Source organism: Strigops habroptila, chromosome 11 (genome assembly GCF_004027225.2).
Source record: "Strigops habroptila isolate Jane chromosome 11, bStrHab1.2.pri, whole genome shotgun sequence".
NCBI classification, from domain to species: Eukaryota; Metazoa; Chordata; class Aves; order Psittaciformes; family Psittacidae; genus Strigops; species Strigops habroptila.
The window spans coordinates 12,848,471-12,875,786 of NC_046360.1; positions in this window are offsets into that span (position 1 = coordinate 12,848,471).

Genomic DNA, 27,316 nt, shown 5'->3' on the forward strand with positions numbered 1-27,316 from the left:
TTGCCAGAATGGAATTTCTCTCATCTTAAATTAGGTGGGATACGTGTTCCTCCTTACTGTTCTCTGTTAACAAGAAAGGAAACTTAGACAATTAGTTTAGTCTGGACACTTTGCTTAACAAGACTGAAATTAGGAGAGAGGAGTCTTACCCTTAATGTCCTACCTTGGCAAACGTGCACTCCCTCGTGCCTTGGCAGATCATCTCCTGCTTCTGTCACCTTTACTCATATTGATCATCACTCAACCCCTTAAGAAATCAAGGCAACTCCTGACATGAAGATGCCAGAAAGAGGCAAATTCTAACTTGCAGGAATAAAGGCGGGAATTTGGGGAACACAGGGATGAGACCTGGTTGGCATCACAGTTACTTCAAACATCTCAGCCAATTGCATGAGGAGGTGACAACTTCTTTTTAAACAGCCTATTTGTCATATTTCTAAGCTGCATGAATTAGCAGGTCCTGGCACTTCTCCCAGCTAAGCTCTCTTCCCAGCTTCCTCTCACTAATGGGCGCAAGAGCTTGAGCCCACGAACCCTTTTCCTCCTTCACTTGCTCTCTGCTCCTCAGCACACGCAGACCTGTGATGAGCCCAGCTCAGCCATTCTGTGCTGGAAAACAAAGCTGCCAACATGCAGGGCTGCCATCAATCCCTGAGTGCAAAGGAGGTGCAAGTCACCTCCTCCGTGCCAGGTTACACCAACTCTGCTATCCATGTCATGCCTGGCCTCCCTCAACAGCTTCCAGCAAACTGAACTGATACGCTTAGTCTGCCCCAGTCCTGGAAAAGGAGAAGCCATGAAAACCTACCCTGAACCCCGCCTCTTCAAAATGCTCACAGTTTCATTCTTTACCTCCTTCCTTCCTTTTTATTTCTGCAATTAGTTCTCCCCCTTCCTCTTTTTCCCCATCTTTCCCCTTTAATAGAGGAAAAACACAAGAAAGGAAATGCAGGCAGCCAAAAGCTCATTAACGTACTTGACCTTTCTGAAGAAAATTAATTCCAAATTCCCACATACCGGCTGTGTTGCTTGGTTTTGTCAAAACGGTGCCATCATTAGAGAGGAGAAGAGATGGCTCAAGGGGACGGGGTGTCTGCCACCTCAATGGAACTTGCACCGAGTTACTGAGTGCTGGCACAAATAAAGCAATGACATGGGCCATTCTGTCAGCTTTTCACATGAAATTAATCTTCGTTTCGTTGGCTGTGTAAATTTTTATCACCATGGAGTGGGGGGTGATGAATATACCAAAGCATCCTGACAGCTATGGCCTGAAAACTCGAGGTTGTCTCAGCATCTTAACCGCAGTGGTGCTGGAACAATTCTTCTCATGTTGTCCCTGTGTGCATGCACACACACACGTGTGAGTACGCGTGTGTATTTCTGCCTGGACATGGGAGCGATCCGCTGACACTCTCTTTGGACTTGAATGTGCTGTGGCCTGGGAAATGCTTAGGGTTTGGATTTCCTGGCTTGAGGGCAATGGCAAACAAATTACGGCTTCTCTTTCACTCTCCAAGTCCCAATCCAAAAGCCAGTTTGGAGCCCGGCATGCTCTGCTGAGGCTGGCAGGATTTCCTCACTGATGATCAAAAGAGCAGCTCTGCCTTCTCCTGTGGCTCTGTAGCTTGTTGCTGCTGTTGGTTTCAAGGTGTATGTCACGTTGCAAACCAGGTAAGGACATGACATTGTTTGCTGCTAGCAAGGATGTGAGAATAACACACACCTCTGCGGTGCTGCATGCACCTTCCCTCCTCCCAGACAGCTCTGAAACACACACACGTGCATTCACAGATGCACTGACACAAACACACTCTCAAACTGAGCCCAACTACACACCCACACCAAGAGGCAGGATAAGCATAAAACCACCCTCACTGTACCCTGAGATCCACACCCACAAACGCAGCAACACGTGAACCTGCAGACATCCCAGGATTACAGTTTACTCTGTGCTCTATACCTCATCTGAGACAAATGAGAGACTTAAACCTTGAGTCCCTATAGAGCAGCAATACGGATACCATAAAGAAGCTTGTCTCTGAAGCAGTCTGATTGATAATGGCCAGAAACAAAGGCATGGAGGCTTGGCTGAGATGAGTGACCAGGCCTCTGGCCACTATCACAAATGCACTTGGCATCACTTGCTAGTCAAGGGCAGCAACTGCTCTTTTCAGAGCAATAGAGAGCAAAGCCAAACACAGCCACCCCCTGCACCCAAGCTGTCAGTCGGAGGCAATATGCTCAGCAGGAATTGTGCTGCTTACACTTACAGCTTCACTAGGAAAATCAGGATCTGGCTCCTGAATGTAAAGCTTATGCCACTTGCCAAATTAACCAGTGTTCAGTCTGTACTAGAATGCACACATACCAAAGTTTGGACAATGATAGAGGTATGTCCTGACATGAACATCTCCACAGGACTGGCTGAGTGGAAAGATGTACACACCAAACAAGAAATCCCTCTTCGAATGGATATGATGTCTTCATACACATGCCCACTGAGAGTGCACACAGGAACACATACAGAGATGGATGTTCACATTTGTATATACTTGAAGATAGCTCACAAAATAAAGTCTTCAAAGTAAACATATGTGGAAACATATAATAGATGTCAACAGCTATTTTCAGTTAAGATATTATCAATTTTAACCCATTTCATCAAATTCTGCTGTTGAGCAAATCTCTGTTTACTACCAAAGTGCAGCCTCCCTGACACTGAGCCACAGGTAGCTAAAACCCAAAGATGTATATAAATATATCTGACATCCCTGTCTGAAAGCTTTCACAGGTCACCCTTCCATCAACCTCTGGTTAACCACCAGTATCACATGTACTCCTACACACCAGCGGCCCTTGCACTGTGAGGAGTAAAGAAACCAAAGCCTGTGCTTCATGCTATGTTGGGACAAATGAGAGTCTTAAACCTTCATCTCCTTCAGCAGCAGTGGAGGGTTGCTGGTAAGCCATAAAATATCAAACGGTTTGGGTTGGACGGAACCTTAAAGCTCACCCAGTTCCAACCCCCTGCCACAGGCAGGGACACCTTCCACTAGAGGAGGTTGCTCCAAGCCCCATCCAACTTGCCCTCATCTCCCAAGCAGGCTAACCTTATGGGCAAAGAAATAGTTGGCTAAAAGGAGTAGCCAGTTCTTGAGCCTTTATCATGATCCCCATCTAAATAGTAAAGAAGTAAATGAAGGATCCCTCTAAGAAACACCACACCAAAACCTATGCTCTGCTCCAGATTTTGTCCTGGCTTGAAACTGAACCAACTCTAACAGCCACAAAGTCACATCACCTAATGGCCACCTCAGAGTTGGGCACTTTACCAAAGCAAGTGTTATGTTAAAACATCATCAGAAACAGAACAGAATTTGATTGATCCTTTAGATTTTTTTTCTTAGAATAAAACTTTGCAGTTGTTTCTTCCATTTTCCCATTCACCTGAGAGGCTGTGCTCAGGATGCCTCTCTGCTTGAAGCTGAGAAGTGTATAAACAGGGATTCTCCCAAGTAGGGTCTGAAAACGAGCTGAAAAAGATACCCTTTCCCTTTAGTGCATGCCTTGCAAGATAATAGGCAGGTAGGAGTCCCTACAGAGTCTGAAGTTCTTTCACACATTAAGTGCTGTGAGGTTTTAAACCTGTGATTTGTGGATGATGGGGATGAATCACACAGCTCAGCCTCTAAGTGCTCAGCTATTACCTCCACTGGGGACCATGTTACTGCAGGAGCACTGGCGCTGATAAAAGCAATGAGAGCATCGTTTGTCCTTGGGCACATCATCAGTGTATGTCTGTCTCATATTCCTTCTGAAACACAGGTCTTGGACAAGGCAGTTATGGTTGTGACCCGTATGGATACTGGCCACTGGGAAAAGAAGGAAACTTCAAATGGCTGAATCCCTTCAAGTATTGGGAAGGAAAAACATTCAGTTGATCTCTAAGGCTGAAAAGAAGAGCAAAGATGGTCACAATCGAAGAATTATAAAAGAGATCTGGTAGGTCATCGAATCCACCCCGTACTCCCAAAGCTGGGTCAGCTATTGTGACCTCCTGAAGAGGGTCATGGGACTGCTTGAGATCTCAGATCCACTAAGTTTTAGCCCAGACTGGTATGAAGAAGAGCTCAGGACTTACTATTTTGTCATCAGTCCAGCCCCAGCCAAGAGCTTATGGACACCCAGCTGACAAGTACCCAGCAGCAACCAAAGCCAACAGGAGCACAGGACAATCATGCCTCTCTAAGTTGTTAGACCCCATCTGGTCTAGACCTGGTTGTGAGCCTGCAATTACAAGGAAGATGCCGATAAACTTGAAATCCAACAGAGAGCCACCATGACGGTCAGGGGATGAAGCACAGGACCTATGAAGATGAGCTGAGGGAAGGAAGTTTGTCTACTTTCTACATGTCTTAGGGGGCACCTAATAGCAGCCTTCTTTCTAACACTGCAGGTATAGAAGAAAGACTTGGGCTCTTTGCTCAGGTGTGTGGCAGGGGAGCAAAAGACATAAATCAAAGGTCAAAAGAAAGGTCAAAAATTGAAGGAGTGAAGGTTCTGCCTGGATATGAGGAAAAGAAAACTGGGCTATCACATCCCTGACCCAGGAGGTTTCCGACTGGGGAAAGCTCTCATCAACCTTTTCTGAATTCATTGCTGAGCCTGCTTGGGCCAAGTGGTTGGACTAAACCTCAAGAAGTCCCTTCAGGCCAAATTTACTCATCTCTTCCTCCAAACTCTTTGCAGGGTGTGCAAATGTACCTGTATCCGTATTTGCAAGAGGGAGGGCACATGTGTACCAGGGCGGTATATGCATGTATAAAAGAGCTGGTTGGAGTATGTATGGGTGTGACTGGACACACTCAAACAAGAGATTTTCTGCCTCTACATGTATGCATGAGTACAGCAAATGAAAAGTATTTGTGCATCTGTAAGCAAGTGTATGTGTCTGTGTACTTACAGATCAGTGAAATTGCTGCATGAGGGAACATGTGTATGTGCACACACAGGAGCTCAGGAGAGGGAGAGTATGTTTCCAGCTGCATCACAGAAAAGATCTCTGCACTAACAAGAGCATCCTTCTCCCTCTTGCCAGCCCTTTGTGGCTTGTTGAAGTAATGTAGTTTGTGAGGGGGGAAGTCTTATATCTTGAGACAAACCACATACCTCCAGGGTGTGCATCCAGCCTGGAAGAGAGTGGAAGTGAGACAAGAGAACAGTCCAAGACTCTCTGAGGTGTCATTGTGCACACACTGAGTGCAATGACTTGGTCCCATTGGAAGCGATGGGGTGAGAAGAGAGAGCGAGCTTCCTTGAGAGGGCTTCAGAAACAGAAATAGGACAATCCAAACACGCTTCCACTTGAAGTCATTCCCCATGTACATTTCCAAAGTGTCAGGCATCCTCTAATATGATCATAGTTGGAAAAGGTGTTCAAAACCATGAATACAGAGATGCGTGAGGTGCAGTATTAAAGTGTGGTATCAGAATACACATGTAAAGTAACATGTTCGGCATCAAGTGCTCTTAGCCTAAACATTCACCAAAGGAGGTTCTGGTTAATCTCCGATGCTTTAATAACCCTCTTGCCAACCTGGGTAGGAGCAGAGAAGCAGCACTCCCAAATTCCACAGAGATAAATCACTGGGTAACCCGGGGGACCCTGGTCATGCTGAAGTGCAGGAGAATTGAAACAGACTGCCAAAGAGCAGAAGGCACACTGTGGGAGGAGGGAGAGGAGGGGGGGATAACAGTGTGTTCAACAGCATCCTGATTGCATCCTGCAAGGCACAGTAACAGGAGAGGGGAAAATCCCATCCAAAATCTCCAGCCCCAGACACACGGTTTGTCAGAGGACTTTGACTTTCAGCTCTGCCTTGACTGATGATGCTCCTGACCGAGGAGTTTTACCAGGCCCTGCTCAAGCTCTGTGTTGCAGTTCATGTGCTGGGTTCCAAGCAGTGAGCTATGTACACAAGCCAGTGAGCTGCACACCCAGCTCACTTCATCTGATAGGATGGCTGAGGGAGAACTCGTAAGTTGGAGATCAGAATAAATGATTTACCAGGGCACTAAAAGATCTAGGCAGTTGCGTCTATAGGATCTCAGAGCATCTAAAGCCTGAAGTGGCACTTTGAGATCTACCCCAGCCTGTCAACCTTGCTCCAGCTTCTTGGAATAAATAATTGTTCTGTCCCTCATTAGCCAAAAAGTAAAATACCTGCTCCAAAAGCTCCTTGCACACTCCCTAAAGGAAACGGGCATGTGATGAGTATCTGCTTCTCAAGAATACAGAGCCATAAGAAGGATAGAATTTCTATTTCATATTTTAAATAAGATTCCCTGTTGCAGTTCCAAGAGTATGAAAAGAACAAAAAAAAAGAAAGGCTTTTGAAAATGCCTTTTCAATATAAACTCCAATTCTCACTCCAGGTTTCACTGTAATTCATTCAATAGAAGATTATCCATCTTGATTCACACACTTTGGTCCTTTTTGACATCCCCTTGAAGTCATGGCTGTTTCATTGGTAATGCAGCTGTAATGACAAAAATATCCAGTTTCCCTTAATGAACATGAACCTTTGGGCTAATGGGGCCATGCCACCACACTGATATCAGACCGTTTCACCCTCAACCACTGTGAATAGTTTCCAACTCCATAAGAAGTCCCACCAAGTCAGAAACATGATGCTCCTGAGAGGGCTGTGAGCAAAGGGCAACAAATTCAATATTTAAGTATTTAAATGCCACTTCTACGTTTTAAGCCATTTGCTGTTGGAGTGAAAATGGCTGTTTCTGATTGCAAAAAGGTTGTACCTTACTCATAAAACTCTATATGGGTAGTCACTAGAGGGGGCCAGAAAGCCACCTTGTAACAACAGGGGCTGGAAAAATCAGTGTTAAGGACAAGGACTTGACTTCTACTCTCTGAGTAGTCCAGTCAGATGAGTAAGGCAGTCTCCAGTGCCTTTGCTTACAATGGATGCCATTTACTCCATGTACAGTTCCATTTAAATGAATGGACATTTTCAAAAAGAACAGTACTAGCCCCATGAGTAAATGTGACACAGTTTGGTCTTTAAATAGCACTACCCTTTTGATGACCTTCCACAATCATAAAATTAAGTCTAGAAAGACCTCCAGGGTAAAATCAAACTGAATTTGTCAAAATGTGTCAGAAAGAACATAGTATGTAGCCAACCTAAGTTGGAAACATGTCTCCAAACAGGAAAGAGTTGGAGGTCATGGAGGAAACACAAGAATGGCAGAAACCAAGCCCATGGCAATGTGGGAGGCATACACACCATGCAGGGCATCTCAATGCTCCCCTAGGGTCCAAGAAATGGATGGGTTTTGTTTCAACAGGAGCACTGAAAACCTTCAACCTGATGTAGGATCTTGCCACAGCCAGTAATAGCATGCTAAGAATCCAGCAACTCCAAGACTTAACAGGCCAAGCACACAAAAGATGGGGGAGTTAACAAGAGCACCAAGGCGCAGCGTGGCCATGCCAGGAAACGAGATTAGCTTTTTGAAAGCCACATTAGTGCTGATGGGAACTTGCCATGTAGATGCATTGCAGGATACTGCCAGTATCCAATTACTTTCCGGTTGCAACGAGAGCATCTTTTCTATTAACTCCATTGGGCACCACAACAGCATCCCTGACAGTGTCTTCTCCTGCCTGTACTCACTACTTTTTGACCATTGAACACTCAGCCGTAGGCTCTTCTAAAGAAGGATGAACCCTTTAACTAGGTCTTTTGGCAAGCTGATGCCAAACCAGCAATTGTCTTTGCTGACTGCCACCAGCAGCATGTACCCCAGAGCAAACGACTAAGTGGAGCCCCACAAACCCACTGGCTGAGCTCTCCTCAGATGCAGATGTTATCAGGCACGCCGGAGAGAAGGAGTGACGTTCTGGCTACGTTAAAGTCCATGAGGGCTTTTGCCATCAGCTCCTAAGGTTTTCACCCTTTGGCCCACACAGATTAGGGATGTTCCTGGAGAACTTCTAAGGGCCTTCTGAAAGTTGACCAAGAAAGTCAAGCTTCCTTTGAGGAAACACAAGTTTCCTATGAAGGACTTCATGGATAATGTCTACAAATCCACAAACTGGAGAACTGCTCTCCGTTTAAAGACAGCTCTGAAATTGCTGTTGTAACGATGTATCTTGTGCTGGGAAGAAAAAGGCTCCCGCCCTTCAGTTTAGCCCTCCATTTACATAATACCCATACTGCAAGGCTATGCCATAAAAAAGTCTGATTTAAGTTATGAAAAGCTGTCAGTGATGAGAAAGGTAAGATTTGCCTTTCAACTCTTTTCTCTTCAACTGTCTTTAAATATGATTCATGATAAGGCCAAAATCTAAGCAACTACATGATTAGAACTGAGACCCACCATAAATCCAAAGGCTTTTCTTTCTGTTCTTACCTCCTCATGCTGTATCAGGTTACCAGAACAGAACAACCATACAAATCCAGACACAGCCAAATCTGATGCCCAAAACTCAACTGCTACTTGCTTAAAAGGTAAGTGATATCTCAAGAAACACATGTTGGTTGTGTGGCTTAAAACAATGGATCCTTGTAGCAAACCATAAACCTCTACTTAATAAAAAAAGAAGTTACATTGTCAAATGACATTTACCATAAGCAGCAGACTGTCAGGGCACAGATACCACGTGCTGCAATACTTCTCTGGGACTGCTCAGCAGAGGAAATGAGAAAAAAAGAGCTGAGCAGTTCAAGCACTCACAGGGTATTGAAAGAGGATGAACAGAGAATGGGTTTTTTCCTCCTAATTTCTTTCCCAAAGAGAAAATTAATGAATAGAGAAAGTGGGGAGGAGTAAATGAGAAGGGAAGGGGGAGAGAGGTTTGAGAAGTGTCTTATTTTCTTTTTAAATTCAGCCAATACAAAGGTTTCAGCTAGTGCTTAGAAGATTTTATTTTTTGAGAGGGGAAGAACAAAAAGTAAAAGAGAACCCAGAAAATCTGGGTCTTGAATGGAAAATGAAGATTTGGAAAGCAAAACCTTATAACATTATAACAATAATGTTATCATAACGCTCTACTATGATAACTACATGACAGACCTATGCGTATTCACATGCCAACTGCATATCTACAACAACTAGGCATCTTTGGATGACGTTAAATAGGTTGGCAAATGTATTTTGCCAAAAAGAAGTGTTTAATTTTTAGCTTCAAAAACATTATGTCCCACCAACACTAAAATACAAGACCCTACAAGGCCTTTTAAGGAGAGAGATAAAACGACACAACAGGCAAGAACTGAGACAGTTCAGGTAAACCAAGAAATCTCCTGCTTCTCTTGCTGATACTTAAAACCAAACACAAGCTGTAAGTGTATGAAATTCAGAACCATTTGTTTCAAGTGTCCTCAGTTCTTTTTTCTGCCTGAACTGGAAAAGGGGAGAAAAAAAAGTACTCTGCACACAAGATGGGTTTGCTTTACATCTCTATAGAGGAGTCAAGAGTTTTCCTAAAAGTCTCTGGATAAAATCAATGCCACGAGTCTGGGAAGGTTGCTAAAGTCTGGATCCACATCCTAATTTCACAGAGACTATATATGACATCCAGTGCATGTACCTATATAGCAATTCATGGATTCTTCTCCATTCTTCAGAAAGTACATACTTTTATATGCTCTTCAGGCTGGTCACTACCTCTTTCTCACTGGGAGCACAGGGCTAAGTGTTACTGGTTCCACTACTGAATCATTGTTGCCATAGATACTGCTACAGTCACATTATAGTTTCCACAAAGATGCTTCAGCAATTTACTCTGGTGATTAAACTGCAGCCATTTATTGCACAGAATAAATAACAGGGCAACGGTGAATTATGGGGCTACGACTCCATCGATGGGTCCTGGTGACATCATAAACCACAAGAACCAAGCTTGAGTCATCAGAACTCCCGAGATGGAATTATAAGCTCCATCATTCAAACTGTGCTCTTTAAAGTTATTTGATATAATATATGGAGCCAACAAAATGAAAGAGCGAGAGGGAGAGGCAGAGACAGACCGTCAGGCTCTCAGGCCAACCATGTACTCTCCTGGCCACCATGAGTCTGCAGCCAAGATTGGGAACAGCTGCCCCAGTGCACAGGAGGGACGGGCTGCCAGGCATTCAGCACAGCCAGGTATGTGTCTTCTGCTGGAGTACTACTCAAGATCAATGCTGCCTGTGGGACTGCATGGCTCAACACGATTCTGAATCCTCTCAGCCTGCCAGGAGAGTCTGGATTCCCAACAAAGGTCTCTGGGAGCACTGGTGTTGCAAAGTATAAAGAGAAGAATAAACACATATGAAGTACAGGCATCACTTTCTTTGCTAAATCCTTTTTGCTCTGGTAGACAGAGCGGGGTCACCTCTCTCCTAAGGGCTGATGAACCCCACAGAGAGAAGGCTCAGGTTTTAAAGTTAGAGCACTCTTGTGTCTAAGCACTGAAGTAGCGTAATGATGTTTGCCTCGTGGCTCTGCATCCTGATGGTATCAATGAAGGATCTGTTTTTAGAACAGACCAAGACTATTTGCTGGCCAAGAATTTTCTTTTCTCTTGGAAGGATATGGGGCCAGGTTCTGAGCACGTTGTAAACTGCTGACATTGATTTAAATGAGCTGAGGCTCTGGCTCCAAGCCTACTGTGCTAGGACAGCATACACCTGCAGCTGATGACTGCAGAGCTTGAGTAACATTGATTGTTTTGTACGTTCTGGCCCATTAGATGTTATTTAAAATCCTGGAGTATCAGAGAACAGAACAATCTATAAGATTAGTGATAGCAGATGGATCTTCTCACTCGTAAAAGTTGTTTGTTTGACTTCAGTGCTTACCAAAAGTTGTATTTAGCAACTAGCAAATGAGAAGCTTTTTTTCCCTACTCTTTTGAAAGCTTCATGCAGCCAGCTTTTTGTTTCTTGATGTATTCACTAACAAGGAAGATGTAAACCAGTCATTGCAGGCTTTCTTTCTTGAACAGCACTTCATATCGCAAAAAAAAGGAAGAAAACCCCTGCTGGGACATCACAGCAGCAATGCCACAGCAGTTCTGGGCAGGGATAAATGAGATGGTGACTCTGCCTGGCCATCTTCTCCCTGTCATCACCATCTCCCAAACACAACTTTAGGATCAGGGAAGTTAAAGTCTCGCTCTTACTCCAGTTATTCCCCTTTAAATATATACTTAAGGGTAACATTTTAAAAATCACTCATCATTGACCTAAAATATGATGCTATTTGAGGTCAATGTTGTGTTTTCCACTGGGGACAGTTGGACCAATGTTGAGTACTATCAAAATTTCCGCCCATACATACGTATACAGAGAGGGAAAGAGAGTGTACAGTGATACATGTATCTTAATGTACCATACCAGACAGAGACAAAACCACACTTTTAATAGCTTTCTATATTGATTTCAGAACTATTTCTCATGTGACTGCAACATTTGCAGACTTTAAAAACTAAAGCTCAACTTCAAAACCGATGGGCTTGATTGTAATCTCATTGTAAAATGATACATCTCCAATGAAGATAATTACCCCAATGGAAATGTAATCAGAAACAGGTAATTTTGTCTCATTGTTCTCCTCTGTTCACCTTCTTTCAGATGCGAATTCGTGTGGAGATACAGTTCAGAACTGTTCATTTCTTTTGCAAGCTGGCCAGAGGAACCCTGTGGAGCTGCACATGCCCGTATCAGACCTAAATTTACCCCTCTTTATCTAACCTTCACCTTATCTCTCTCCACCACACATACACACTCATTTTAGGTTTTGTCTCCCCTGCTCACCCTTCCCTTGTACTTTGTATTTGCTACAGAAGGAATGCATCAATTCAGATGAGCCAAAGATTAACATGGACAACCTCAACTTCTGCTGAAGAACCTAATGGTGGTGGAACACATCTCTTGTGGCATCTTCTCCATTAGCAAAGATGTTCCACATAAGCTGTTTAAGCTGATCTGCAGGGCAGGCTGCTGTTCTCTACTTTGCTGTAAGTTTGTTTTTCAAAGGATGGGCCCTTTATTTATATTGCCTTAGAGAACAGGTAGGTTTATGGAAAAAAGCTACACAGCAGAAGGATGATGAATTGCTGTGGTTAGTTAGTAATTTACTAATTGCGTATTCTAGCAACCTTGCAGGATCTATACTCTACCACATTAAACACAGCATCTACTATCTGGAAAAGAGAATAGTGTAAAGAGAAGGAATGAAGCAATGTCTTTCCCAAAGGTAGCACTCAAAGCTCCCTAGCAGCACTGCAGTGGGCAAGAACTCAGAAACACCACGGAAAGGGTAATTTTACTCATGGTATAAATGCAGATAAGATAGTGATGACAACAAGATTGCTAGCAGACATTCCCCCTTCATGTAAGGAAGAAGTTGCCACATGTATAAGGTGAGCCCATTGTCCATGCTGTCACAGAGCACAGATTTTGGGGCCATTTCTAAATGCACTAAAGTTGTTATAGGACAACAAAGCAAAAAGCAGAATCACAACCTTGGAGTTCAGGATAGCAGACTTGGCCTTTTCAAGGATCTACTTGAAACAATTGCATGGCGGACAGTCCTGGAGAAAAAAGGGATCTAGAAAAGCTTGGCTGATTTGGAAGGATCCCTTCCTCCGATCTCCAGAATGGTCCATCCTGACTGGCAGGAAATCAAGCAAAGGAAGCAGGAAGCCTGCATGGATGAACACAGAGCTCCTGACAAAATTGACATAAAGGAAGAATACAAGAGGTTGAAGCAGTGTCAGGTGACCCAGAAGGAACACAGAAACTATCTGAATATGCTGGGCTTGAGCCAGTAAAGTCAAAGCCTGTCTAGAGTTGAATATGGTGGGCAACATGGAAGGGCTTCTACAGGTACATCAGCAGTAAGAAGGTCCAGGAAAATGATAAATGGGGCAGGGATGTGGTGGAAAAGACAAAGTTACTCCATGCCTTCTTCACCTCAGTCTCTCCTGGTAAGCCTGGAGCAACCTGACCTAGCTGACGCTGCTCTCAGCAGCACATTGGACTAGAAGACCTCTAGCAGTCCCTTCCAATCTCAACTATTCTGTGATTGTATGGATGGAGCAAAGGAAAAATATCACTTTAAAAGCACTGTGAGGAAATCAGGCCTGAACCAAGGAGATGCTTCCACAGAGAAGGATGCAGGATTTGAGAGACGTGAATCACCTTTTCCTTTGTTCCACACAGAAGCAGACAAAAGCCAAGAATGGGTTTAATTAGGCACACCAAAGACAAGCTCAAGCTGACCTGAGCTCAAGCCTAGTGTGTGTGTGTATGTTGTGAATGTGCAGTGCAAAAGGCAGTTGAAGGAACTAGTGAAACACAACATACCCTTTAAAACACAGGGTCTATTGTCTTACCTGACCAAATTTGACTTAATCAGGTGCTGGCTCTATTTCACCTCTTGAACATGATCTCCCAGATTTGCAAGCACACGGTGAACTTTACCAGCAAGCAAAAACAGCAGAGAGGAAAAAAACCCAAACCTAAGTTTCACCTTACCTGAGCTTGCTCTTTCACTTCAGTCCCTTTGCCCAGGTCACAGGATGCTTTCACCTGGCTGGAAAACAAAAGAAGAGCAATAGAAAAATCAACCGCTACCAGGAGGAAGTGGGAGCAACGTAAACTGCCTGTTGTTCTGGGCATGCTTTTTCTTCTCCTCCTTTAATTTCAATTTGCAAAGACAGTGAAATGGAAAATGTGCCTCTAATTATTACCCCTGTGCTGCCTAAAAGCCTCTCTCTGAACTTTTAAGTCTCCTCAAGTTTCAGGTCCTCTTTTTCTCCCTCTCTCTTTCTCTCTCCCCCTTTTTTATTTAAACTAATCTAAAAAAGCTATAAAAAGCCTCTGACACTATAAATTCCCTTGTAAACCCTTGTTTTATAGGTTTAATTGCCTCATTTTACTGCCTTGCATGCTTTGTTCCTTCAGTATTTTAGAGAGCTGCCCCAGTATTTAGTACAAGCAGGCTACTTGGGGAAAGAGAGACCATCTCAGAGCCCTCTAGTAGAACTTGGCTGTGGTCAGAGCTTTGGCACGGGTAGCACCCTATGGAGATTGAGCCTTGAAATGGCTCCACTCAGATGCATGCATGTGGGAAGTTGACCTGGACAAAAATGGAGGCAAACCTCAGCACTGGGAAGTTCAAGTGTCCCTTGACATGGGCTAAAATCATGCTCAGGAGCCTTGAGAGTAGGAGAAACCCCACGAAGAATTTCTCGGAGGGGAAGGGGCACTGGGGAAGATGCTTTTTGTATTTCTGTTATGTGAATAGTTTCTTCCCCAAGCATTGCCAAAGAGTAGTACAAGAATCCCAAAGATTCCTAAGAGCAACCTCATATCAGGTACTGTACAGACAAGGAAAAAACAGTGAGATCCCAGCCCAGGTAGCTCTCTGTCCTCTTCAAAGGGCAAGAGGGGTGAGTATGAAAGTCCTACCAAGATTCCTCCTTGGTCTTTCATGGTCTCTTGATTGCAATTTTGAGCCCAAAGCCTTAAAAATGCCCAAGCAAAAGCAAAATCCACTTTGGCTTCAAACATTTCCTAATCATGTCACTATCTGTTGAACTGGCTTCCACAGATCTTAACTGGGCAACTGTGGCTGTCCTGTGCCTCACCCTAAGTGGTGCGAAGGGGAGAAAAGATGCATGAGGACTTCGCATGGAGAGTTACCAGGAACCTTTGTTCCTTTCTCAGGATTAGAATCATCAAATGGACTTGCAGAAACTGGCCACATTCACAATATATGGGGTTTTTTCCTGATGAAAGAACATTTACAGAATGTTTCTGTGTACGTATTGCCTAAACACCATCATCCTGCAGCAATGCTGTGGAAGCTTCATTCACTGCCTTGAGTCTTAGATCCAAGACCTTGATGTCTAGCAAAACAAAACAGCACTGCAGTCCTTTCAACAGAAGGGTAGGGTGCTTTTCCCCTCAAACAGTGATCCCAGAATCCATTTCTTAGCTCCCAGAAAACATGAGATGACACCTTTGGTTTCATCTCAGATGAGAAATTTCTTTGACTACCATATCCAGGTGATCTGTTAGGAAGGACAGACTATGTAGGATTTTGTTCCCAAACTTCACCAGTTCTATTTCAAGCATGGGAAACAGAAAATACTAGAAAGAAGGGAGAAATAAATGAAAGCCTAAAAACTTTCGAACAGTTTGAGTTTGGCTTAACTGAGGAAATGATAAAAGCATCCAAATGTGGCTTTTATTGGCAAATTAGAGGGTTTTTTCTCCCCTATTTTCCTAAAGAGGCAAGGCTTGTGAATCATGATGTGTATGCATCTTAAACTGCTTTTTGGTTTATGGTAACTTCAGAAAATGTTGAGCATTCTTAACCAAATATGTCAGAGAGACAGAAGGCTCAAGATTAGTGTCTGCAAGTTCCATAAACACAGATCAGCCAGTAAAGGAACAAGATACAAATTTGTTTTCCCCATGCTTAATCTAAACCATACAGAAACTTCTATTTCTTTATGCTGTTCACCAAGTTACCATTCTCTAAAATGCTCCCCCCAGAGAAAGGGACATCTACGTTGTGTGAAGAACTGAATCTGCTTTTTGTAGTAACTGAGGTAAAAGAGTAACAACCTATTCATTTTTCCCAGCCACTTATGATTTTATAGACCTCTATTGTATCTCCCCTCAGCTACCTTGCAGACTGAAGATCCCTGGTCCCTTTAATCGTTCTTCATAAATATGATGGTTTTCCCTCTCCTCTGAATTTCTCTTCTTAGCTGGGTTCTGTAAAGAAGAAACATTCCCTATTCATCAAAAGGGAACACTATTCCCTGTGAATGAGCAGATCCTGAAAAGAAGACATTGCTTGTTTTAGCCATGAAGCTGTTGGCAGCTGGACAGGCAAGAGGAACAATGATAGAAGCCTCAAAAGGGAAGGCAATAGGAGGGAGAAGCACTTGGAGGATCAAAATCTGGAGGAAAAGTATGTTTAAAACAAATGAACTGAAGAAAGAACTTCTTGTTGGTGAAGCTGATACTTCATGCTGCCCTGCTATCTTGTAAAAGGAGTTTTATTTGCCTTTTTGTGGGAGTCCTGGGAGGAAACTATTAAAGCAAGAGGCTTTAGGCAGTTTGTGGGGATGTGTATATAGGCATATGCATGAGTGCGTGTGTTGGGGCGTGCACGACTGTGTGTTTTCTCCCTCCCTTTTACAAGGGCCAGTCAGGTCACAAGGTTAAAGCCAGGGGGGACTTATTTTGTGTTGTAAGAACTTTTACAAAGTGTAAAGGATCAAAGTAATTAGCTGAGGGTGAGAGCCCAAGACTGTCAGAGAAGTAATGCAGCCCCAGCCCAGGAGTCTTGATCGCAACCAGCCGGCCTGCAACTCCAGATACTGGGAATCAGTTACCCAACAGAGCTGTGCAGCACGGGGTATGCTGCTAGATAGGAAACTTGTAAGGAAGAAGAAAGACAACATTTTGGATGGAGTAACTGGAAAATGTTCCAGAAATGCAGCTGAATGAAGCACAGGAGCTTTTAGGTGCGAATATTCTAAAGCCAGCTGTCTGCTGCTGTGAGAGCTGCCAAACCATGCTGGCACTCTTTGGGGAGCAGGTCATTGCTTCCTGCTTCCAGCTGGCCTGGAAAGATTATCTGAAAGTGAGGGAGGACTCTCAGGCCTTCAGTTTGGTCTTTCAAAACAAGGGAGCAAGGAGGAAACAGGCATACAGGGGGATGAAACATCAACATCAAAATAGCCAGCCCCAGGGAGTGGGTCAAAGCTACCTGCAAGTATTAGCCAAGCCCCTTACTACTGGACATCTGTTTTCTGTGCTGGGTCTCCTGGCTGCCTGTTGCTCTTGGGATGCTCTCCTAATGCAATGCCAGTCCATCCAATAGCACTGACACTGAAAACAACCAAGCCACCACTAGTCTCTGTAGTATCTGAGCAGGGAAACATCTCCTGTTATACCATGTCCTGGGCTGCCTCATCAAAACATATAGACCAAGAAGCACCTGAATAACTCTCTTCCAGATCCCTACAGGAAGGAACTTTGCCTCTAAGCCCTCATCGCTCACCTTGAGAAAGAACCTTTGGTGACACAGATCTTCTCTGTCCATTAAAGTAGTTCTGGTTTTTATTCCTAGAACAACAGAGGTATACGTGCACAGTACTCACTTCACAGCAAGAAAATCAATTGCTATTTACATTGCACAAGCTATCTGGTTGTTCTGGTTTCCCCTTTTGTTCCTACTGTACAGACAAATATTGGGAAACATATGCTGTACACAAGTTTGTAGGAGAACTACAGGAGTGAGATCAGATCTCTGGCCAAAAAGACTGCTTCAGCTCCAGGGGTGGCTTATAAGCATAAACCACCAAGCTACAAAGCACATAAACACAGACTACACCACTGGAGAGCATCCAAATCCCTGGAGTCACCCACAGTTTTGATTGCCAGTAGTAACTGAGAGGAATGAATTATACCCTATCTTAGAGACCAAGGTCTTCCTGATGACCACAGAAGGACTTGCTGGGTGCTGTACCCTTTATCCAGCTAGGCCACCAGATCTTTCACCTCTCCCAGGCTTCTTCAGCAAAAAGCTGATTAGCTGCAACTGTTAGAATTCAAAAGCATAGGAAAGAACTACAGAACAAGAGTAGAACCCCCAGCTCTATTAATATCACAGCTTATGATAAACTGTACATCCTCTTTACCTGGAGCACTGGGATGGCAAGAAGGAGGTGGCATTTCTACACCCTGTCTGCAGCTACTGTGTGAAAGACAGACATTTACTCATGGAAAAGCTGATCTCTTAAACTACTGCATTAGTTTTATTAAATGTTCATCATCTAGATTTCACCTTTCCTCCTGAAATTATGTTCATCTTTAGGAGAGAGAAAAAAACTTAGATGTCTAACCACAGCTTTGGCTCAGAGCCGCCTTCTGTCTCCAGCCCCTGCGAGGATGAGTTAGCGCTCGGTAGATGTTATTGATCTCCAGACACAGATTGTCTGGCTGTACAGTCCTTGTGTCTCCTACCCCACACTGCTCCACCCACCTGAGATCTTCCTTCCCTTGGCCTCCCCATCCTTCTGAGCCTGTTTGAGATGCAGAATGTAGAGCTGGCAGGTGTGGCTCTACGATGGCCTGCAGTCATTCATCACACAGTTCTCAATAAGCTAATAGCCCTAATGTGTGAAAATTGATTTCTGGGGTGAATGCAAAAGTCCCAGTGATTTACACTCTATTTCCAATTGATGAGGCTCAATTGATTCCAATGAGTACTAAAATATTTACCAGAGTGAAAGGTAGGGGGTGTGTGGTGAAGGACTGGGAACAGGGTCATCACTCACAGAGAGGCATCTCAGCAGCGCTTATGAGCAGCACCGTCAGCCTGTGGAAGGGCCCATCAGGAAATGAAGCTTTTGGTGTAACAGAAAAAGTATTTGGTCAGCATTAAGTCATAAGAAGAAGGAAAGCAGTGACCAAAAAGAAGGAAAAACTGATGTGTCATAAACACAGCCTCTTCCAGCTTTGGGTGAGCTCAGATTCTTGTAAATCCCCAGACTTCTTGGATAAATAACCCCTGGAAAGCACCTTTGATGCTGTGTCCTGGCAAGGCCAGTTCGAACTCGAGCTGCCTTTGCCCTCTGACTCTCGCTGGCTCCATAAGCTCCATGACAGCAAGGCTGTGCTCAAGGTTCATGTGAAAACAAGGTCCAGTGAGCTTCCCAAATGCCTAACCACAGCCAGGATTTGCTCTGAAAATGAAACCTCTCCAGACACAGCTTCCCATAAGACACGTGTTTGTGCTCCATGGTCTGATGTGCCCCAGGGGCAGTCACTGAGTAGGCCAACACTTCCCACCACCTAATCTCCAAGTGCTGGTGTCCACTCCCCAGTCGCTCCAGCAAAGCAGACCAGGGCATTCAGGAGAAGGTGGAGAAGGGAATGGGAAAGGATGAAGGTTGAAACGCTCTCACAGTCTAAAAGCTCACTTGCTTGTATTTTCCTGACACCACAGAGGACATACCCTTATCCCCAGTCTCTCCTTCCACCTGAGCTTGAACCAACAAACTCAGCTTTCAGCTCCCACTGATCTTTCCCAAGTCATCCTACCCTTCCCGTATTTGTCAGCCCTCCCTTCTCCTCCCCTTCCCTTGCTTCTATCGGGTAAAGTTCTCATTTACCAAAACAAAGGTCAGCTCTTGTCAGACCAAAAGCTTTGAAATACATCTCAGCAGCTAATAATTTCCAAGTTTGGAGCTGCCCCCATATCTTTCTTTGTCACTCAAAAGATATTCACAGCAGAGGCTTGCAAGCACGTCACAGAAAATGCCAAAACCCAATCTTTTAGCAATGGGGTCAAGAAACAAAGTTCACATCTAGATCCAGATGTGAAACTACCAACAGTCACTGGGTAGTAACTCTTCTATGAGGCAAGGGACAGCTGTGCAATGTGGCTTTCACCCATCACACACTTCCCCTCGAGACCTTATTGTGAGGAAGTGGAAATGCTGCCCCATCACAGCCTTCATAACCATGCCTGCACTGGGACTGCACCCGCACTAGTAAATGCGACAGCATTTGAGTCCGTAATTCCAGGCCAGTGCCAACGCGCAGAGCCAATATCCCCACAGTCCTTGAGTTTATCACAGCATGATCTATTCTGAGATCATCTCTTAGCAAGTGCTGGTACATTTCCCACATAGGTCTGTCTTCTCTGAATTTCTGAAGACACTGGCATAAGCAGAGTTTCTCTATTTCTTGTCATCCATCTACTCATAATAACAAAATGCTCTGGGGATCATGAAACAGCAATAAAGAAAGAAAACACATTCAACTAATGTGAAATGTCCTATTTCTACCAGCTTCCCCATGCGGCAATGCCAGAAGATGAGGAGCATAACTTACACCAAGCTTAATGTACAGAGTGCCATGGCATAGCCCTGTCCCAGATCTCCCTCATCAACCCACTGGCAGATGTCATGTCAGGTCCTCAGCCCATGAAGTTCAAGACAACTGCTCATTCACCCAAATGAAAACCTGCTTTATAAACAGGTTTACAACCATTAAAGGGAATGCCCAGATTATAACGACTAATTGTTATTCAACTTCACAAAAAGATGATGTAGTGTTTAATCAGCAAATGTCCCCATTTGAGTTCTCGAGGTGAAAAATGATATGCAAGTGCAAAGTGTTTTTTAAAAATACTGGAAACACAGTTTATAAATAATAAAAGAGGAGAAATTTCCATTTTAGCCTATGTCTGTTCCTCTGGCCATTCCCACTCCCCTTTCTCCTGCTCACTCTGCATAGCTGTATAGAAAATCAGAATCCAATCTCAGCAAATCTTATTGACTGTCTCCTGTCACTCACCTGATTAAAGGTTCCACTTACATCCAAATGGTTAGAGCCATGACTGTGAGCCATTCATAAACTCGTATTGAAGGATTAGCTTTCACAAACTTTGCCTTAATGATTATGCATTCTATTGATCAGCAGGGGGAACTATAAAAATTGACACCAGAATAAACTTTGAAGGACTGCTCTCGCTCAGCAGAACCATGATCAATTTGAATCGACCAGGATGATAGGGAAGGGGGAGGGAAACAACCTCTCTCCATTAGCTGGGTGTAATCCTGATTAGCTAAATGTTTCATGGTTTTTTTCTATCTGTCCCTTTGCTGAAGTCCAACAGCATCTTAGTGGGATACAGATTAGCAGACCTTGAAGTTAACTCTCTGAAATGCACTGGTGTATGTTCCTTCCACCTTTGCTCCATAGATATGCCCTTTCACGACTGCTTTGATGTTCAGATTTTCTTATCCCTGTTCCTCAGTTAAAAACAATCCAACACCCCACAGTGATTATTTTGTTCATGGAGAGAACAGGTATTAGTCACTGATAAGAAAAAGGAAACAGCATGTTAATGTGACATTCATTCATTCTTAAGGCCAAGCAGGAATTCTTTGGTTTTTACCCTTGGAATTATTTTCCAAACCTTTTTGGAACAGTGTATGTATACATTGAGGTATCCAGCTTTGGCTAGCCTGCCTGAAATAGGAAATGACTGAAAGGGAGATGTGCCCCAAACTGTGAGTGCTTTACTGAATATTTCACTTGCTTTAATAAAAGAAAAAGAAATACCTTCTACCCATAAAATCTACTTCTGCTAAATCCATCATGGCTACAACAATAATAATCTTTTCATTGCGTTTACATGTGCAGTCTTCTCTTGAGCAGAATGTGAGAGTGTTTTCCAGCTTCTACGATGTACAACATGCATACAACTGCCTTTCAAAATGCAGCTGCAGATTACAGCTGAGGATACCCATTTCCAGTTCCTCATATTCTTTGTATTTTACTGCCTAATCACAATCTTTGAAATGCCATTTCAACATAGCCATCACCACTTGATCCCACCTCAACATTCAGCATTGCCAGTTCGTGGTACTGAAGCTGAAATAGCAGCTCTAAAGATTAGCGTATGTATCTTCCCAATGTATTTCAGTTCCACTGCATGCAGAGGAAGAACAGCAGGAGCTTCCTGAGAGGTTTTACAGCAAAAGCTGCATCCAGAACTTGGCTAACATCTCCCCATAAGCGCGTGTTCTACTCCAAGGAGTATGGATAAAATCCAGTTGAGGGAAGCAGATGTTTTTAATCATAGAATGGACCTTATCTAGAGCCCAGCCTTCACAGCCGCTGGAGCCCGGCTCAAGTTTACATTATGCTAAGATATATTCCCAGACTCAGTTCCAGGTGGTCACTGAAATCTAGGTCTCCTTTTTACTATGAGATTACTCACAGAATGCATGATGCGTTTGCTCTTGTTTGACATTCATACGAACTTTCCTACTTGGTATCCCAGACACTTGGGTTAGTCTCAGTAGACAGGCAATGAAAAAGCAAAACTAAGAATGAGCTGATAAAAACGGCCGATTTGGAGAAGTAAGATTTTTTTCAATAAAATCAGATGGCTAAGATAGAATTTTCCAGTAAAGAAAGACATTAGAGAAACTAAGTAACTGTGTGGAGCTGAACAGGATTCAGCTCAGTTGATTTTAGTAGTCAGAAAATGAGGTCTAACCTAGCCAATCCTCCAGGCTCTTTGCTGAGCCAATGCTACAGGCATCTCATTGGGATAATACAGCCCATCTGTTCCAGGTACATTTTGGAGGATGCAACGGCTCACCTTCTAACTAGCATATGGTAGATACCACCTCAGGGTAACAGGTATGGGCATCTGCATGGACCCAGAAAGAAGCAAAAAGAACAGTCAAAGTAAGCAGCCAAAGTCCCTGTGATGAACACAGACAATGTTTGGATGTAGTTCTCGGACGCCTCCAAAGACACAAGCTCAGTGAAAAACCAACATGATGTACCCAGTAAAAAACTGGTCTGACCCAAAGATAAAATTGGAAGCAAAGCTGGTAACATGAAAAGGTGGGCTAGTGTAGTTTAAAGTAAAACCATGGGTGGATTAGACTAATCAGAAACCACAGTCAGACACATTCAAATCAGCAGTTAAATGCTCAAAGGTCATGGTAAGTAACTGTTACAGCAAACTACTAGGAAATGTTGTGTACTGCTTACTTCTGGAAGATGTGTGAGCCACTTATAACTACATGGATTCAAACAGACTGGCTTCCTTTGCAGAATAACTCAGACTATCAGAGACATCCCTTTGACCTCACATTCGCTGAATCTGTGAAAGGAGGTTTATTTCCATGGCTGGACTAGAAAAGCCAAGTAAGAAAAGGTATCCTCTGATATGGGGGCTCCATTTGGGAGGCCAGATCTACTGGAGGCTGGTGGAGCTGGTCTGACAAAGAAGGGGAAGAGCTGTTTTGGTAGGAGGCTTGCCAGGCTGGTCAGGAAAGCTTTAAACTAGATGTGTTGGGGGAGGGGAGCATTGATCCATCCCAACATTCCTGGTCAGTTGCCAGCACCTGTAATAAGTGCTTGGAGCGATGTAGAGATGTTCCAGCTGCCCCAGCCATTGAGTCGGCTTCATTTGGAGCTCGGCTAAGGTGCCTCTATACAAACGCCCGTAGTATGGGGAACAAGCAAGAGGAATTAGAGATGTGTGCAAGGCTACGGGAATATGATGTCATTGGTATCACAGAAACATGGTGGGATGGCTCCTATGACTGGAATGTTGGAATGGAAGGTTACAGGCTGTTTAGAAAAGACAGGCCAGGCAGACGGGGAGGGGGCGTTGCTATCTATGTCAGTGATAGGCTAGAGAGTATGGAACTCTGTCTGGGGACGGGTGATGAGGTAACAGAGTGTTTGTGGGTCAGGATCAAAGGGAAAACAGCAACAGGGGACATTACGGTGGGGATCTGTTACAGGCCGCCTGATCAAGAGGACTCTGTGGATGAAGCGCTCTACAGACAGATAGGAGCAGCCTCACGCTCGCAGGCCCTGGTCCTCATGAGGGACTTCAACCATCCTGACATCTGTTGGAGGGACGGTACGGCCCGGCACAAGCAATCCAGGAGGTTCCTCGATTGTGTGGAAGACAACTTCCTCTTTCAAGCAGTAGAGGAGCCGACGAGGAGAGGTGCCATGCTGGACCTTGTGCTCACCAACAGGGAGGGACTGGTTGGAAATGTAACGCTCCAGGGCAGCCTTGGCTCTAGTGATCACGAGATGGTTGAGTTTGAGATCCTCAGGACGGTGAGAAGAGCGTGCAGCAAGCTCACTGCCCTGGACTTCAAGAAAGCAGACTTTGGCCTCTTCAGGAACCTCCTTAGTAAGGTTTCATGGGATACAGTCCTAGAGGGCAGGGGGGCCCAAGACTGCTGGTTGGTATTCAAGGATCACCTGCTACGTGCTCAAGAGTGTTGCATCCCGACTAGAAGAAAGTGCAGCAGGAGGGCCAGGAGACCTCCATGGATGGACAAGGAGCTGCTGAGGAAACTTAGAGGGAAAAAAGAAGCTTATAGAAGGTGGAAGCGAGGACAGGCGGCCTGGGAAGAATACAGGAACATTGCCCGAGAAGCTAGGGACCAGGTTAGGAAAGCTAAGGCCCAGCTAGAATTAAGTTTGGCAAGGGATGTAAAAGATAACAGGAAAGGATTCTATAGATATGTAGCAAATAAAAGACAGGCTAGGGACAATGTAGGCCCTCTCCAGAAGCTATCAGGAGAACTGGCTACCATGGATTTGGAGAAGGCTGAGGTTCTTAATGACTTCTTTGCCTCAGTCTTCACCAGCAAATGCTCTGACCACACAACCCAAGTCTTGGAAAGCAAATGCAGGGACTGTGAGAACGAAGACCTTAGGCCCACTGTAGGAGAGGATCAGGTTCGAGACCATCTTAAGAACCTGAACGTGCACAAGTCCATGGGACCTGATGAAATCCATCCACGGGTCCTGAAGGAGCTGGCGAATGAAGTTGCTAAGCCACTGTCCATCATATTCGAAAAATCCTGGCAGCCAGGTGAAGTTCCCGATGACTGGAAGAAGGGTAATATAACCCCCATTTTCAAGAAGGGGAAGGTGAAAGACCCGGGGAACTACAGACCAGTCAGCCTCACCTCTGTGCCTGGCAAAATCTTGGAACAGTTTCTCCTGGAAAACATGCTAAGGCACATGAAAAACAACGAGGTGGTTGGTGACAGCCAACATGGCTTCACTAAGGGGAAATCCTGCCTGACCAATTTGGTGGCCTTCTATGATGGAGCCACGGAACTGATGGACAGCGGCAGAGCAGTTGATGTCATCTACCTGGACTTGTGCAAAGCATTCGACACTGTCCCACATGACATCCTTGTCTCTAAATTGGAGAGACATCAATTTGATAGATGGACCACTCGGTGGATAAAAAACTGGCTCGATGGCCGCATGCAAAGAGTTGTGGTAAATGGCTCGATGTCCAGTTGGAAACCTGTAACGAGTGGTGTCCCTCAGGGATCGGTGTTGGGACCGGTCCTGTTCAACATCTTTGTCGGTGACATGGACAGTGGGATTGAGTGCGCCCTCAGCAAGTTTGCCGACGACACCAAGCTGTGTGGTTCGGTTGATATGCTGGAGGGAAGGGATGCCATCCAGAGGGACCTTGACACGCTTGTGAGGTGGGCCGATGCCAACCTTATGAAGTTTAACCAAGGCAAGTGCAAGGTCCTACACCTGGGTCGGGGCAACCCCAGGCACTGCTACAGGCTGGGCAGAGAAGAGATTCAGAGCAGCCCTGCAGAAAAGGACTTGGGGGTGTTGGTTGACGAGAAGCTTAACATGAGCCGGCAGTGTGCGCTTGCAGCCCAGAAAGCCAACCGTATCCTGGGCTGCATCAAAAGAAGCGTGACCAGCAGGTCGAAGGAGGTGATCCTGCCCCTCTACTCTGCTCTTGTGAGACCCCACTTGGAGTACTGCGTACAGTTCTGGTGTCCTCAACATAAAAAGGACATGGAGCTGTTGGAGCGAGTCCAGAGGAGGGCCACGAGGATGATAAGAGGGCTGGAGGACCTCCCATATGAAGACAGGCTGAGAAAGTTGGGGCTGTTCAGCCTGGAGAAGAGAAGGCTGCGTGGTGACCTCATAGCAGCCTTCCAGTATCTGAAGGGGGTCTACAAGGATGCTGGGGAGGGACTCTTCCTTAGGGACTGTAGTGGTAGGACAAGGGGTAATGGGTTCAAACTTAAACAGAGGAAGTTTAGATTAGATATAAGGAAGAAGTTCTTTACAGTGAGGGTGGTGAAGCACTGGAATGGGTTGCCCAGGGAGGTTGTGGATGCTCCATCCCTGGCGGTGTTCAAGGCCAGGTTGGACAGAGCCTTGAGCCACATGGTTTAGGGCAAGGTGTCCCTGCCCATGGCAGGGGGGTTGGAACTAGATGATCTTAAGGTCCTTTCCAACCCTTACGATTCTATGATTCTATGATTCTATGATATGCAATTTCAATAAATACATAAACCCCTGTATACAACACTTACAGGAAATAAGAACAAGATCTATCATAAATTAAAACATGCCCAGTATTAACTGCATGAAAGTTGCAAGTAAAGATCAAGTCAGCGTGTTTTCATACGCCTTTTGAATGTTATTTATTTCAGTAAGTGCTGTCCAGTATTTGTTCTACTCCCAGAGTTTTCTAACAGCTTCTAAAAGCTCTCCAAGCGATGAAATTAGAGTAGATGACATTCTCATTTAGATTGGAGGCCTGAAAAGAATATATGGAAAATCATTAAGTTTTGCAGCAGACCAAAGAAAGAAATCTATGGTTGAACTTACAGAAACAATACTAAATGATGCTAACAGAGCAGCAACTAACAGAATTGATCCATAATGGATGCAAGCTGAGTAAAAATGACTTAATTGCTGATCTAGGGAAAAGAAAAACCATAGCTGAAGTGTTCACTCCACACAGCAAAGCAGATAGAAAGAGATATATAGGGCTGATAAACTGATTTGGCAAAATTCATTCCAAATCTATACCTGATCAATAAGTCCTTGTGGAAATTGTTGGAATATGAGGCTGCTGGCATTCAGTAAAAAGACATTAATAGACATGGAAGCAGTTAAAATCATTTAACAACAGAGTTTTAAAACGCTATGACATGACTAAGCCAGTTGCATTGGAAGCACTGCTCCATACCAGCACAAAGTACCTGTCAGGCTTTCAAAGTAATTTCCAATAGTGCATCTTGTCTGAGCTTAATACAGTGCTGGAGATGGCATAGAAATGTGCTGACTTGGCACGCAGGCATCTCCGTGCCTGGCGACGTCTCTGGCCTCTTTGTCAGTAAGAAATAAGAAGAAGAAGAAACTCCAGGGTATGAGTTTCCCAGGAAGCTGGACAACATAGATGGAAAAGTCCTTCTAAGCCCAAGCAGTAGTTCTGCTTCCAGCTCTTTTGGGAACCTCATGAGTTCTCAAACTTGGAACCCCAAACATAGTTTCTGTTTCAAATTGTTCCTTGGCTATTCCCTGCTCACCACACCTCAAACTAATGGAAAAATATCCCTCCAGTAAAGAGCTGAAATGGTGAATGCTGAATTAAGTGGCAAGCTAACCCCTCCAGACTCTTATCACCACCACTGAATCATCCTGACCAAGAATGAAAATTGTTGGGGAATGATCACAAGGAGACGCTTCATTTGAGCTTTTGGGACATCAGCAGATAGTGGGGTGAATATTTATCTTTCTAAAGAGCAACAAGGAAAAAAAAGTACATTCCCTTTGCAGTTGCCAGTGATAATGGATGCTGTGTGAGCTAAAACCCCAGCAGTTAAAAGCTACATTTATTATCACTCTATCTCACACCAGCAAATTTA